Below are 16,423 nucleotides of genomic sequence, written 5' to 3'. Positions count from 1 at the left end.
ATTTTTTCCGGTTATTGTTCTGTTGCTGCTCGTTTCATGTGACCGTTAATTATTTGCATAGCAGGGATGGATTGCCTTAGTTGTTATTATCATTTGTGTCCGTCCGTCTGTAGTATGTAGAGACAGCATATTGCCGCAGTCCTTTTGGGTTAATCCTTGCCTCACTATGCTGGACATTAGTGGTTGATTTGCTACTTTTTGAATTATTCTTGGCCTTTTGGTTAACTATGGTTGTGCAATGGTTGGGTTATTGCTTGCAAAAGGTCCTGCAGGGTAAATTACAAAGGCGTAGCAAAGAAGAGGATAAAAGGCCACCAAACATTCCCTAGAAAACAAGATTAAACAGTTAGAATAATTTTTAGGTAGATTAAATTTTGGAAAATTTTCAATAGAAATAAAATTATAAAAAAAATAACACTAAAAATGTTTATGGTAAAAACATTGTGACAAAATTAAAAAAAAAAATAAAAAAGGATGTCAAAAAGCCTTACATAAGTCACTGTATCCAATTGCACCGAAATCGGATTATAAATGCGTCTTTTATGGGCCCAAAACCTTAAATCGAGAGAACGGTCTATATGACAGCTATATCCAAATATGGACCGATCTGGGCCAAATTGCAGATAGATGTCGTAGGATTTAACACAACTCACTGTCTCAAACTTCTGCGAAATCGGACAACAAATGCGTCTTTTATGGGCCCAAGACCTTAAATCGAGAGATCGGTCTATATGACAGCTATACCCAAATCTGAACCGATCTGGGCCAAATTGACGAAGGATGTCGAAGGGCCTAACACCACTCACTGTCCCAAAATTCGGAGACATCGGACAATAAATGCGCCTCTAATGAGTCCAAAACCTTAAATCGAGAGATCGGTCTATATGGCAGCTATATACAAATCTAAACCGACATGGGCCAAATTTAAGAAGAATGTTGAAGGGCCTAACACAACTCACTGTCCAAAATTTCGTCGAAATCGGACAATAAATGCGTCTTTTATGGGCCTAAGACCCCAAATCGGAGGATTGGTCTATATGGCAGCTATATCCAAATCTGGACCGATCTGGTGCAAATTGAAGAAAGATGACGAAGGGTCCCACACATCTCTCTGCCCTAAATTTCGTCGAAATCGGACAATATATGCGTCTTTTATGGGCCTATGACCCCAAATCGGAGGATCGGTCTATATGACAGCTATACCCAAATCTGAACCGATCTGGGCCAAATTGACGAAGGATGTCGAAGGGCCTAACACAACTCACTGTCCCAAAATTCGGAGACATCGGACAATAAATGCGCCTCTAATGAGTCCAAAACCTTAAATCGAGAGATCGGTCTATATGGCAGCTATATACAAATCTAAACCGACATGGGCCAAATTTAAGAAGAATGTTGAAGGGCCTAACACAACTCACTGTCCAAAACTTCGTCGAAATCGGACAATAAATGCGTCTTTTATGGGCCTAAGACCCCAAATCGGAGGATTGGTCTATATGGCAGCTATATCCAAATCTGGACCGATCTGGTGCAAATTGAAGAAAGATGACGAAGGGTCCCACACATCTCTCTGCCCTAAATTTCGTCGAAATCGGACAATATATGCGTCTTTTATGGGCCTATGACCCCAAATGAGAGGATCGGTCTATATAGCAGTTATATCCAAATCTGGGCCAAATTGACGAAGAATGTCGAAGGGCCTAACACAACTCACTGTCTCAAATTTCGGCGACATCGGACAATAAATGCGCCTCTAATGAGTCCAAAACCTTAAATCGAGAGATCGGTCTATATGACAGCTATATCCAAATCTGAACCGACATGGGCCAAATTTAAGAAGAATGTTGAAGGGCCTAACACAACTCACTGTCTCAAATTTCGGCGACATCGGACAATAAATGCGCCTTTAATGAGTCCAAAACCTTAAATCGAGAGATCGGTCTATATGGCAGCTATATACAAATCTAAACCGACATGGGCCAAATTTAAGAAGAATGTTGAAGGGCCTAACACAACTCACTGTCCAAAATTTCGTCGAAATCCGACAATAAATGCGTCTTTTATGGGCCCAATACCCTAAATCAAGAGACCGGTGTATATGGCAGCTATATCCAAATCTAGACCGATCTGGGGCAAATTGAAGAAAGATGACGAAGGGTCCAACACATCTCTCTGCCCTAAATTTCGTCGAAATCGGACAATAAATGCGTCTTTTATGGGCCTATGACCCCAAATCGGAGGATCGGTCTATATAGCAGCTATATCCAAATCTGGACCGATCTGGGCCAAATTGACGAAGAATGTCGAAGGGCCTAACAAAACTCACTGTTCCAAATTTCGGAGACATCGGACAATAAATGCGCCTTTAATGAGTCGAAAATCTTAAATCGAGAGATCGGTCTATATGACAGCTATATCGAAATCTGGACCGATCTGGGCCAAATTGACGAAGAATGTCGAAGGGCCTAACACAACTCACTGTTCCAAATTTCGGAGACATCGGACAATAAACGCGTCTTTTATGGTCCTAAGACCCTATATCGGAGGATCGGCAGCTATATCCAAATCTGGATATAGCTGCCGATCTATATCTATATGGCAGCTATATCCAAATCTGGACCGATCTGAGCCAAATTGACGATGGATATCGAGGGAGCTAACAAAACTCACTGTCGCAAATTTCAGCAAAATCGGATAATAAATGTGGCTTTTATGTGCCTAAGACCCTAAATCGGCGGATCGGTCTATATGGTAGCTATAGGATAGGCAAAGATGCTAATATTGAAACATCGGGCAGACTCAATACAGCCTGACGAACAGCGACCCGACGGTGGATCCATTACTGACTTTCTCACAATTCGTAAGACTAGAATAGGCAAAGATCCTAGTATTGAAACATCAGGCAGTGACAGGAAACTCAATTCAGCCTAAAGAACAGGGAGTAGAGGATCGGACCATAACACACACCCAAGATGTCCATACTGGTGGATCAATGATTGGGGTCATTCAGATACACACGCAGTCTAATGGAGAAAATCAGCAAGAGCAAGATTCATATCGTCTTGATTCAGCAGCCATGGAGGACCCGGAACAAAGCTTCTGGACTTAACCATATTAACTACCAATAATTCTGTGTTAATACTGGTACTCGGCCGAGGATTTGCGTTATTTGTCATAAAAATTTGAATTATACATTTCCCCCGGAGGCCTCCGTGGCGCAGAGGCTAGCATATCTACCAATGAAGCCAAACGTCCGGGTTCAAATCCCAGCGTGAACATCAGACAAATTTTCATCGGTGGTTATGCCCTTACTGAATGAAGCTTCCTATATTTGTGAGGAATCCTGGCTTGTAAAAACTTCTCTACCAAGTGGTCGCAGTATGCGGCACGCCGATCGGACATGGCATAAAAAAGGAGGCCTCTTATCATTGAGCTTAAAGTTTATTCGGACTGCACTCTCTAATATGCGAAAAGTATCCCTTATTCCTCAATCGAATGGTCCTGGATTAGGGAGGAGGTTTTAGTTGTGATAATATGTTCGGAAAATCTAGTCGATGAGGTTCAGGATTGAAAGGTCTCTATGAAGCAGTCCTTCTCTGACCACCGCTACATTAGGTTTAGAATATAAACGGCCAGCGTTGAATATGATAAGCTTCCGTAATAAGTTGAAAACCAACTGGACAATATTCAGATGACTACTCGGAAGAAGACTTGGGCAAGATAATTTAGATTTTCCAAGTACAGAAGACATTGATGACAATGTCAACAGGATAACGACTGTATTAGTGGGGTCTTTCGAATATAGCTGTCCTCGAAAGGACAACAGCTCAAGAAAAACCCTTGATGACCGGGCAGACATTGGAAAAGAGGTCCGCAGACTTTTTAACAGAGCAGGTCGTACAAAAGCGGAAGTTTATTGGGATGTGTACTACACACGACTCAAGGGATAAAATAAAATTACCCGGGCGGCAAAACCTGCCTCTTGGAAGCTTTTCGGCGAACAGGTCGATGGCTTTAATGACGCCGAAAAGATGAAAAAGTTTCACTTAAAAACCCATGTTCAAACTGAAACGTTAGTAGACAACATGGAAGTGAGAGCAAAGACAACGGAGGCAATGCTGAAGCTTTTGAAAAAATTTCACTTTCCACAGGATACGAAGGTACTTACGGAGATATCGGAATCTTGGAATAATAAGGTTGATCGAAGGGTTTTCCATTACATATTTTAGGGCTAAGGAAGCCTTGAGGAGCTTCAAACCATTTAAATCACCCGGACCTGAAGGAATATTTCAGGCGTTACTACAGAAGGACCTATTTGGCCGCTATTTTCACAGAGTGCCTAGGACTTGCATATACTCCGAAAGCCTGGCAGAAGGTAAGGGTGATATTTATACCCAAGCCCAAGCTATTTTCACAGAGTGCCTAGGACTTGCATATACTCCGAAAGCCTGGCAGAAGGTAAGGGTGATATTTATACCCAAGCCCGGCAAGACAAGTAATGCTACACCAAAGGGCTACACCTTACGTTCTTTCTACCCAAAACCATGGAACGTATCGTGGATTCAATTGCAAATGCAAATTTGCCCATGAACATTCCAATAAGGAACTAGGGCAAATTTCTCACATACCACTTAGTGCTGTCCGATTTAAAGTTTAAGCTTAATGATAAGGGGCCTCCTTTTTATAGCCGAGTCCGAACGGCATGCCACAATGCGACACCTATTTGGGGAGAAGTTTTAACATGACATAGTACCTCATAAATGTCGCCAGGAGGGGATAACCACCGCTGAATATTTTTTTCTGATGTTCTCGCCAGTATTCGAACCCAGGCGTTCAGCGTCATAGGCGGATATACTAACCTCTGCGCTACAGTGGCCTCCTATACCATGGATACCATGATAAAGAGGAGATTACCATGAACTGTTCAAATACAAACTGCATGTCTGTGTCAAATGAATGGCGATGGAGATTGCCCTGCATTAGGATGCACATAAAGTAGAAGAATCCTTCAAGGCAGCATTAAACAATGTGCGGACCAATACACTGTTACTATACTTAGAGCTCGTCTGCTACGCAGACGATGTTATAATACTTCTAAGAGGTAAGGATCAGAATCAACTATGCAGAAAGGCCAAAAGGATCTTACAGATGGCATAGCCCATCTGTAAGACCTAGGGGTCTCAAAGTTAATCCAGAGAAGACTGAAATATGCCTGTTCACGAGGAAGACGAAGGTGGGCCAAGTTGACATATCACGTCTCCCCAATAGAACGATTTCGATATCTGACAAGGTCAAACACTTAGGAGTGATCTGGGACACGAAACTGAATTGGAAGTGTCACACTCAGTAGCGTACCGGGAAGGCCCACAAATGTTGGGCACTATGTAGACGGGCCATAGGCTCGAAATGGGGCCTGAATCCGAGGGTAGTCTGGCTGGCTCTACAGGAGCGTGATTAGATCAATGCTTACTTACCTACTGAGACGTTTGGTGGACTTTTATGGAGAAAAAGAGCAACGTAAGGATTCTACATCATATTAAGAAAGCATTTGGTCTCGACATAGGCGGAGCGATGATGATCACGCCCACTAGGGCACTGGAGACTATTCTAGATATCCGACCCATTGACATACAGATTAAGTGTGAAGCAGCCACTGTGGCTATGAAATTTAAGGCGATGGGAGAATGGATAGATGAAAGATGCAGGTCATACCTTTACGCTATAATAGGGGCAATGATAAAAAACCTGGAAGGAATGGAGGTGGTTTCCGATGGAATACCTGAGATGAAACTTGAGGTCGAGTGGGAGGCACTTTTGCCAGCGGCACAGTTTTGGATTGACAGAACCCTAGTATTGCCGTCTGGAAAATCATGTTACACGAATGGATCAAAGCTAGGGGAAAGAGTGGACCTAGGAGTCCACATTTAAAACCCAGGGACTGAGATCTGTTTGAGATTGCCTGACAATAAAACGGTCCTGCAGGCAGAGATCCGGTGCTAACGCGAGGACGTCGAGTGTGAACATCTTTAGGGACAGTAAAATGACCATCGCATTAATGACATCAAAGACTGTAAGTTCGCGAACAGTCTCAGAGTACAAGAAGGAGAATAACGCCTTCTATAAGGATGGCACGATCCACATCGTTTTTTATGCCGGGCCATTGCAGAGTAATGGGGAATGAAAAAGCAGACGATTTGGCAGCGAAGGCCAGAGGACTGCCGACAAGAAACTTGGTTAACCCGACGCCTTTCAGGTCGACACAGTCCGAGTTAAGAGCGTGGACGACACTGTTAAACAGCGAAACGATTGATAGGACGACGATAATCCTATGGGAAGATCCGGATCGTGAAAAAACGAGGCTATTACCGAAAGGAAGTAAGAAGGAGATCAATATAGCTTTTGGTATCGTAGCGGGGTACATAGAACTGCAAGCTCACTTCTGCAAAATAGTTGCGGCAAGTAATAGCATGTGCTATGCATGTGGGGAAGGTAAAGGGTGATTTTTTTGAGGTTAGGATTTTCATGCATTAGTATTTGACAGATCACGTGGGATTTCAGACATGGTGTCAAAGAGAAAGATGCTCAGTATGCTTTGACATTTCATCATGAATAGACTTACTAACGAGCAACGCTTGCAAATCATTGAATTTTATTACCAAAATCAGTGTTCGGTTCGAAATGTGTTCATTCACCGTAACGTTGCGTCCAACAGCATCTTTGAAAAAATACGGTCCAATGATTCCACCAGCGTACAAACCACACCAAACAGTGCATTTTTCGGGATGCATGGGCAGTTCTTGAACGGCTTCTGGTTGCTCTTCACTCCAAATGCGGCAATTTTGCTTATTTACGTAGCCATTCAACCAGAAATGAGCCTCATCGCTGAACAAAATTTGTCAAAATTTGAACACATTTCGAACCGAACACTGATTTTGGTAATAAAATTCAATGATTTGCAAGCGTTGCTCGTTAGTAAGTCTATTCATGATGAAATGTCAAAGCATACTGAGCATCTTTCTCTTTGACACCATGTCTGAAATCCCACGTGATCTGTCAAATACTAATGCATGAAAATCATAACCTCAAAAAAATCACCCTATAAAAAAGACATTGCACAGTGGGAGAAAATCGAAAAAAAACTAGTAAAAAATATGTCGTGTGAGTACGACTAGAGATATCTCTTTGAAATTCGAAATGGATAGAGCTGAGGTGCTAGCGAGATTGTGTGCAAGGGTTGTCTCCTCGGTATATCTCGACAAATTGTTTGGGCTGCCAAATGTTCATTTGTGATCCGATTTTCAAAATTATGCTCAGAAATTCCAACAAAAAAGTCCACTTGAAGAGTACAATATCTTCATTGGTCTTGGGGTATACGAGTTTAAATTTTTATTTGTTGAGATTTTGGCAGACATTTTACAATTTGTGAAGACATTTGTAGTTCGATATAAATTTTAATGAATGATTTGGATTTGTGACAAAATTTACAACGACTTTGCATCAATGTATTTGTGAAGGAATTAAATTTTGCCGAAATTATAGAACGGTTTTCTATGGTTGCCCAAAAAGTAATTGCGGATTTTTTAAAAGAAAGTAAATGCATTTTTAATAAAACTTAGAATGAACTTTAATCAAATACACCTTTTTTACACTTTTTTTCTAAAGCAAGCTAAAAGTAACAGCTAATAACTGACAAAAGAAAGAATGCAATTACAGAGTCACAAGCTGTGAAAAAATTTGTCAACGCCGACTATATGGAAAATCCGCAATTACTTTTTGGGCAACCCAGTAGAAAAATATTTCTTAGCAAAATTTTTTTGTAAAATTTTTACCAAATTTTCATTTTTGCGAAAAAAGTTAAATTTTGCAAATTTTGTTACAGTTTTATCAAAATATTCAAAATCAACCAAGGAACTGTTATATTACTCTGACTATGACCCTCTGCCAAGATTTGGCTTTATGAGGGCTACCTCTATTAATTTTCTTTTTCGTGAAGTCCTGCCGTTGTACATACCACTCGTTGTAGTGTTATGACATGTGTCAGTTTGATTAGCTCCATCCATATGGAATTCCCGAATGAATTTCATTAGCAATATGAGAACAAACCGCATCAAACTCACACACACACACACACACACACACAAAATTAGGGAATGAGACCAACAACCCACGCACTTAGTCTTTGATGGGTGAATGCAACAAAGGCGCTACAAACAAATATTCTAATGAAGCAAATAAAAAGGACACAAAGCAAAATTTGCCAGCATCATTTACTTCACAACTCTCATCATCAATGAGCAAATCATCAGGATGCAGGATGTGTTTGACTTTGGCGGTGTGTGAGTCTGTCTATTCCCCTAGGGCAAAAATCGATACAATTCCTTATTAAAATAAGAATTTTGTATGTAAGTTTGGCAAGGTACTGCACCATACCATGCGCCGCTACAATAGTGCTCTAAATTAGAATAACTTTTTGTTTGATGAATACAATTTTACTCTGAAGACCTTTGGGGGGAGTTGGGAGAGAGACAAAGGGGACTACTGCAGGATAATAATATTGTAATAAAATATGTTAATTGCAAGAGGCCAACATTAAGCTAATTACATGCAGGATATGAATCAACAAGGGATTGCAAGGCAAACCATAAGCGTAGAAATTGAGTTTTTGCTAAAGGGAGATAGGATGACCATTATAAAAAAAAACTCTTGGAAACTCCATTTCCAAGGAAAAATTATTTCAAACTATTATGGTTAATCCTGCTTGACAAATTGAAAATGGCTGAACTCATTTTTTTTTTAAATTTTTCTCAGAGTGTGTAGGTTTTTGTAAATTGCGGATATGGGCAGGAGGGAGGAGCAGGCTTTATAATTTGTTGATATCAGATGGGGGCGGACCCTCCCCCGTTACCCCACAAATACCACGATAAGGACAATATGGGAACCGATTTTGTCGAAATTTTCGCATATTGTGTAGGTTGGTCTGAAAGGAAACATAGGCTATATAATTTTCGATATCGAAAGGGGACAGACCCTCCCCCTTATGCCAAAAACACCACTCTTAATCAAAAATGGACCGATGGGGACAATATGATTACGAATCAGGCATAGAAACTCAGATCGATATATAGGGGTCACACTACCCCAATGATTGATTTTCTAGAAATTGATATTCATTTTCGGAATAAAGACTCTGGGGTCATCCCCCTTCCTCAACCACAACTTATTTACCGATCATGCAATTATGGGGCTCATATGAAATGTTTTTGAAAGTAGAGCACGAATCTTATATTTACTTTAATGGCCAAGTGACCACCCCCGAATTACCCCCTACACCGGAAATATTTACAACTACGGGGAAAAAGGACTCAAAAGAAAGGCATTTAGGAGTAGAGTAAAAATTTGCCCAGGAATCGAGTAGGGGCAAACCTCTCTTCACATCAATGAGTGCTTTCCGATTAAAGTTTAAACTCAATGATTAGGCACCTTTTTTATAGCCGAGTCCGAACGGCGTGCCGCAGTGCGACACCTTTTTTGGAGAGAAATTTGTACATGACCACGCATGGCATGGTACTTCACAAATCTCCAAATCCAGCATTGAGAGGGGATTACCACTGCTTTAAATTTTGTCCAATGTTCTCGTCAGGATTCGAACGCAGGCGTTCAGCATCATAGGCGGACATAGGATACAGTGGCACGAATTCGATATCCACATTCAGGGCGAAGTGTCCCCACCCTAAAAAGATATTAGAGAGTTAAAGAAGGTGCAGCGGAGCGGGCCCGGTTCGGCTAGTTTTTTATAAAAATAAAATTTCCTAAAAAAATTTTAATGTCACACTTTTCTATGCAGTTTCTCTATTGAAGTTGTCTCCTCATCCTTAAACCATCAAAACCTTAACAATGACTTTCATAAACCCGAAATATCAGATGAATGAAAAAGAAAATAATTACAAAATACCACAAAGATCAAAGAAAAAAAAAAAAGGTTTTTGTAAATGTTGTTAAGTTACCATTATAAGAAGGGTCATAAAAATGTCCTCTAATACCACAAAAAAGGGGGAAAAGGGAAAATGCCAAGGATTTAGTTATTCATCTTAGAAGGATTTACATACATACAGTTACACTCAGAAATCCAAATTAAATGAAACCATCTTAACGAACAATTGCCACAAGACAAAATCAAGTCTGGCAGACGCCAAAACTATTTATCCTATCCCTTGGCTGCAAATGAATGGAAGGGATACTCGCATAACTCTCATAAAAGGACTCAACGACCATGAAAACATTCCAATGACTATCACACACTGCAAAGGCTTGCGAGACAAGGAAAGAGCGAGAGTTGGGGTAGTTAAAGGTCGATTTGAAAAGATTGTAATTGTTTTTTCATGTAAATGAAGGAATATATAAATATTAATTAAGTTGCCATAAATGCGACCATATCGTCGTCCCTCGCACTTACGTACATACGTACATCTCCGACAAAAGATTGCTGTGATGATGAAGCGATACAAATATTAGAGGCAACCAATTTTGGTGTAATGAAAATCCCGTAACTGGAGATTGGGGCATCATATTTCACTTAATGTCTAAGGATTGTAATGTAACCCAGTGAAGCAAAGAGGCGGAGAGAGAGAGAGAGAAGAGGGGCAACGACTGGTTTATGAATTATTGTAATGATTTCTGTAACATACATAGGGAGGGAGTTGTTTAATTGCAAATACTGTGTCGAAAGTTGGGCGGGATTAGTTTGAGCTAAAATGTTTTTTTTTTAATAAATATTCCACAGTTAAATTTATAGAGCAAATAGCCATCAAACCGTATCAAAGAAAAAAAAATAAAACAACCATTTAAACAATGCAGTTCAAAACGAGAGGAAATAGCACCCGAATTAAGAACTGAAATATTGGGTTGCCCAAAAAGTAATTGCGGATTTTTCATATAGTCGGCGTTGACAAATTTTTTCACAGCTTGTGACTCTGTAATTGCATTCTTTCTTCGGTCAGTTATCAGCCGTTACTTTTAGCTTGCTTTAGAAAAAAAGTATCTTTGATTAAAGTTCATTCTAAGTTCTATTAAAAATGCATTTACTTTCTTTTAAAAAATTCGCAATTACTTTTTGGGCAACCCGTATTGAGTTTTATACCATCTACTATACAGTGAGGGTATACTAACCTCATCAAACATTTCAAACATCTCATCATATTCATCTATGACGCTGCAAAGAACATTCATTCCAGAAAAATATTTAAACATTTTTTTTCGACTAGATTTTAATGGAGCGATTACCCGAAAACCCCGAATAAAAACCGGTAGAGATACGAAAACTACCGGCATTACATTGCAAAATTGGACGGATGATGTTTTGTGGACCATAAAAAACCCCCACCTAGCGGTTATCAAAATCAAATTCTATGGCGAATTCTAAGAAAAACAAGTAAAAGCGTGCTAAGTTCGGCCGGGCCGAATCTTATATACCCTCCACCATGGATCGCATTTGTCGAGTTCTTTTCCCGGCATCTCTTCTTAGGCAAAAAAAGGATATAAGAAAAGATTTGCTCTTCTATTAGAGCGATATCAAGATATGGTCCGGTTTGGACCACAATTAAATTATATGTTGGAGACCTGTGTAAAATGTCAGCCAATTCGAATAAGAATTGCGCCCTTTGTGGGCTCAAGAAGTAAAATAGAGAGATCGATTTATATGGGAGCTGTATCGGGCTATATACCGATTCAGACCATAATAAACACGTATGTTAATGGTCATGAGAGAATCCGTCGTAAAAAATTTCAGGCAAATCGAATAATAATTGCGACCTCTAGAGGCTCAAGAAGTCAAGATCCCAGATCGGTTTATATGGCAGCCATATCAGGTTATGAACCGATTTGAACCATATTTGACACAGTTGTTGAAAGTAAAAATAAAATACGTCATGCAAAATTTCATTCAAATCCGATAGGAATTGCGCCCTCTAGAGGCTCAAGAAGTCAAGACCCAAGATCGGTTTATATGGTAGCTATATCAGGTTATGGACCGATTTGAACCATATTTGCCACAGTTTTTGGATATAATAACAAAACACGTCGTGCAAAATTTCATTCCAATCGGATAAGAATTGCGCACTCTAGAGGCTCAAGAAGTCAAGACCCAAGATCGGTTTATATGGCAGTTATATCAAAACATGGACCGATATGACCCATTTACAATACCAACCGACCTACACTAATAAAAAGTATTTGTGAAAAATTTCAAGCGGCTAGCTTTACTCCTTCGAAAGTTAGCGTGCTTTCGACAGACAGACGGACGGACAGACGGACGGACATGCCTAGATCGAATAGAAGAATATATATACATTATGGGGTCTCAGACGAATATTTCGAGTAGTTACAATCAGAATGACGAAATTAGTATACCCCCCATCTTATGGTGGAGGGTATAAAAATGGTCTAGCGGTTATCAAAATCGAAATCTTCGTCGAATTCTAAGAAAAATTGACCAAGAAATTATGGGTCTAAAGTCCAAAATCGATCTTTCTCTCCTATTAAGTTACCAACCGACGGACAGACTTTGCGTTAAAACCGGAAAATCAAATTTGACTTTACACCCTTGGTTCCTTTGGGCAAATTTTCTTAGGATTTGTCGTAAATTCCGATTTTGATAATCGCTTTGTGGATTAAGAAATTGAGCCACCCTAATTCAGAGTAAGGAATACATCAAGGAGTGATAAGCGACGAATTTGTTGCGGAGTAGTTAGAGTGGAGAGTTTGCAAATGCATACCCACCTTAGGACACTCCACTAAGGAACAGGGGCAAACTTCTCACATATCAATGAGGGCTGCCCTATTCATGCTCAATGATAAGGGACCTCCTTTTAAAAGCCAACTTCGAATGGCGCACCGCAGCACGACACTTCTTTGGAGAGAAGTTTTTTATATGGCTTAGTACCTTGCAAATGTCGCCAGCCTTAGAAGGGGATAAAAACCGGTGATATTTTTTTTCTGATGTACTCGCCAGGATTCAAAGTCAGGCTTTCAGAGTCATAGGTGGATATGCTATTTTTTGTGTGACGATGGCCTCTGGAGAGTTTAAAATAGATAATTTAGGCGAAGAGTTTAAAGTTTGGAGAGTTGTGAGTTTAGGGTGGAGAGTTTAGAATGGAAGTTAAGGGGTTATAACAAAGAGTGGAGAGTTAAGAGGGTATAATTAAGAGTGAAGAGTTTAGAGTGCTGAGCAAAGCTGGAGAGTTTAAAAAAGACAATTTAGGTAAAGAGTTTAAAGTTTAGAGAGTTGTGAGTTTGGAGTGGAAAGTCTAGGGTGGAGAGTTTAGAGTGGAAGTTAAGAGGTTATAACTAAGAGTGGAGAGTTAAGAGGGTATAATTAAGAGTGAAGAGTTTAGAGTGCTAAGCAAAGCTGGAGAGTTTAAAATAGATAATTTAGGTAAAGAGTTTAAAGTTTGGAGAGTTGTGAGTTTGGAGAGTTGTGAGTTTGGAGAGTTGTGAGTTTGGAGAGTTGTGAGTTTGGAGAGTTGTGAGTTTAGGGTGGAGAGTTTAGAGTGGAAGTTAAGAGGTTATAACTAAGAGTGGAGACTTAAGAGGGTAAAATTAAGAGTGAAGAGTTTAGAGAGCTGAGAAAACAGTGGAGAGTTTAGTGAGTTTGAGAGGAGAGCCTAGAGTTTAATTTGGAGAATATAAAGATAAAAATGGAGATGTAGGATATAATGTATGGGTAAAAAAGGGTATAATGTGTGAAATGGATGATAAAAACTGTGACGATAACAAAGTTGTTTAGAAGGAAGTTTGAATAAAAGTCAATACAGTGTCTCAATTACGATCCGGCAGAAGTCGAATCAACTCCTAGCAAGAACAAAAATTACTGCCAACGTGCAGGATTGTGATCTGGAACCCACGACACCTGGAGAGGAGAGTAGAGTAGAGTAGAGTAGAGTAGAGTAGAGTAGAGTAGAGTAGAGTAGAGTAGAGTAGAGTAGAGTAGAGTAGAGTAGAGTAGAGTAGAGTAGAGTAGAGTAGAGTAGAGTAGAGTAGAGTAGAGTAGAGTAGAGTAGAGTAGAGTAGAGTAGAGTAGAGTAGAGTAGAGTAGAGTAGAGTAGAGTAGAGTAGAGTAGAGTAGAGTAGAGTAGAGTAGAGTAGAGTAGAGTAGAGTAGAGTAGAGTAGAGTAGAGTAGAGTAGAGTAGAGTAGAGTAGAGTAGAGTAGAGTAGAGTAGAGTAGAGTAGAGTAGAGTAGAGTAGAGTAGAGTAGAGTAGAGTAGAGTAGAGTAGAGTAGAGTAGAGTAGAGTAGAGTAGAGTAGAGTAGAGTAGAGTAGAGTAGAGTAGAGTAGAGTAGAGTAGAGTAGAGTAGAGTAGAGTAGAGTAGAGTAGAGTAGAGTAGAGTAGAGTAGAGTAGAGTAGAGTAGAGTAGAGTAGAGTAGAGTAGAGTAGAGTAGAGTAGAGTAGAGTAGAGTAGAGTAGAGTAGAGTAGAGTAGAGTAGAGTAGAGTAGAGTAGAGTAGAGTAGAGTAGAGTAGAGTAGAGTAGAGTAGAGTAGAGTAGAGTAGAGTAGAGTAGAGTAGAGTAGAGTAGAGTAGAGTAGAGTAGAGTAGAGTAGAGTAGAGTAGAGTAGAGTAGAGTAGAGTAGAGTAGAGTAGAGTAGAGTAGAGTAGAGTAGAGTAGAGTAGAGTAGAGTAGAGTAGAGTAGAGTAGAGTAGAGTAGAGTAGAGTAGAGTAGAGTAGAGTAGAGTAGAGTAGAGTAGAGTAGAGTAGAGTAGAGTAGAGTAGAGTAGAGTAGAGTAGAGTAGAGTAGAGTAGAGTAGAGTAGAGTAGAGTAGAGTAGAGTAGAGTAGAGTAGAGTAGAGTAGAGTAGAGTAGAGTAGAGTAGAGTAGAGTAGAGTAGAGTAGAGTAGAGTAGAGTAGAGTAGAGTAGAGTAGAGTAGAGTAGAGTAGAGTAGAGTAGAGTAGAGTAGAGTAGAGTAGAGTAAAGTAGAGTAAAGTAGAGTAAAGTAGAGTAAAGTAGAGTAGAGTTGAGGAGAGGAGAGAAAAAGACGATCTCGTTATCTGACAAGGTCAATTACTTAGGTGTGATCTTGGAGGAAACTGAATTGGAAGTGTCACATTCAGGAGTGTACTGAGAAGGCTCACAGATGTTGGGCACTATATAGACGGGCCGTAGGCTGGAAATCCTAGAATAGTCTGAATCCTAGGATAGTCCACTGTGATACTTACTTACGCCTCAGTATTTTTTCACCGTTGAAATTTAGTACAGTGAGTTTATTTAGATCTCTACACATTATTCAAGAATATATGGCATCATATTTTTGGTTATGAGCCATAATAAGTTAAAGCTGCCATATAGCCCATTTACGGTATTTGTCCCATGTCAGGTCTGTTTTAAGACGATTTCATAAATAGTGTATTTTTGCCGAATTTTGACGAACTGAATTCCCTTCCTTTTCATTTTGGAATTCATTTCTGCTAGCAGTCAGTGATTATTTTTATTAAAAAAAATCCTTTTCAATATGCCGACATTTAAACTCTTCGCTTTGTGTCAATAAGGTGGATTCCTTCCATTTACAGCACCATAAAAAAGAATAATTACACTCAGCCAAGGGGAGCTTTCTAGCCGTTTTATAGTCACTTTCCCTTTCAGTCTTCTCTATTGGTAATATTTTGATTGCTGCCTTTAACATCTTCTCGCCTTACACTTTGACACATAACACCATAAGACGGTGGGTATTGCTTATCGGCTGACAAACTAAAACAAGACGAAAGTGGAATACAAAGGGAGTTGGGCCAACTCCTACTACAAGACCATATGGCGCGCACTTCCTTGATATTTGAATTTCGTTTCAGTTTTTGTGTCGAACAAAAAACCAAATGAAGAAAAAGAAAAAAACCTACCTAAAACAGTTCAAAGAAAGAAATTTTTTTTATTTGTTTGTTTTTATTTTCCTTTTCCCCCCTCTTGGTTCTAATGCTGGCCAAATTTCATTTCATTTGTTTCCTTAGCTATGGCTGTGCCTGCCTCCCTTCCTCGAGTCCTGTGTCTGGCAGCAGTAGGAAGGAGAAAATTTATGAACGTCACAAACAATGCCTACTCATGCTGATGATGGTGTTTTTTTTTTTTTTTTGGTACGTTAAAGCGACGGGTGGTTTCACCAAACAAAAAAAAAACGCAAGGACGAAAAAAACGCCAGACCTTAGTTATTACCGAAATATTGACAATTTTTTTTTTTGGCGGCGGCGGCGTTACTTTTTGCCATGTGAGTGGATGTAGCTGTGAAGTACCTGGAAGAGAGAGAGCCTGAGTGTGTGTGTGCGGTTTTTTACCCTCATATCCTGTGGGGGTTGAAATCCTATGTGTGAGGGTAAGAAATTTGCGTGTTTTTTTTTAGTTTTTGGAACAGCAGACGGTGTTGTTATTTTCAAATTTCTTTCCAA

The sequence above is a fragment of the Stomoxys calcitrans genome, chromosome 4, assembly GCF_963082655.1.
Source record: "Stomoxys calcitrans chromosome 4, idStoCalc2.1, whole genome shotgun sequence".
Classification (NCBI taxonomy): domain Eukaryota; kingdom Metazoa; phylum Arthropoda; class Insecta; order Diptera; family Muscidae; genus Stomoxys; species Stomoxys calcitrans.
The sequence above is the reverse complement of the archived record's forward strand: the minus strand, read 5'-3'. Positions refer to the sequence as shown.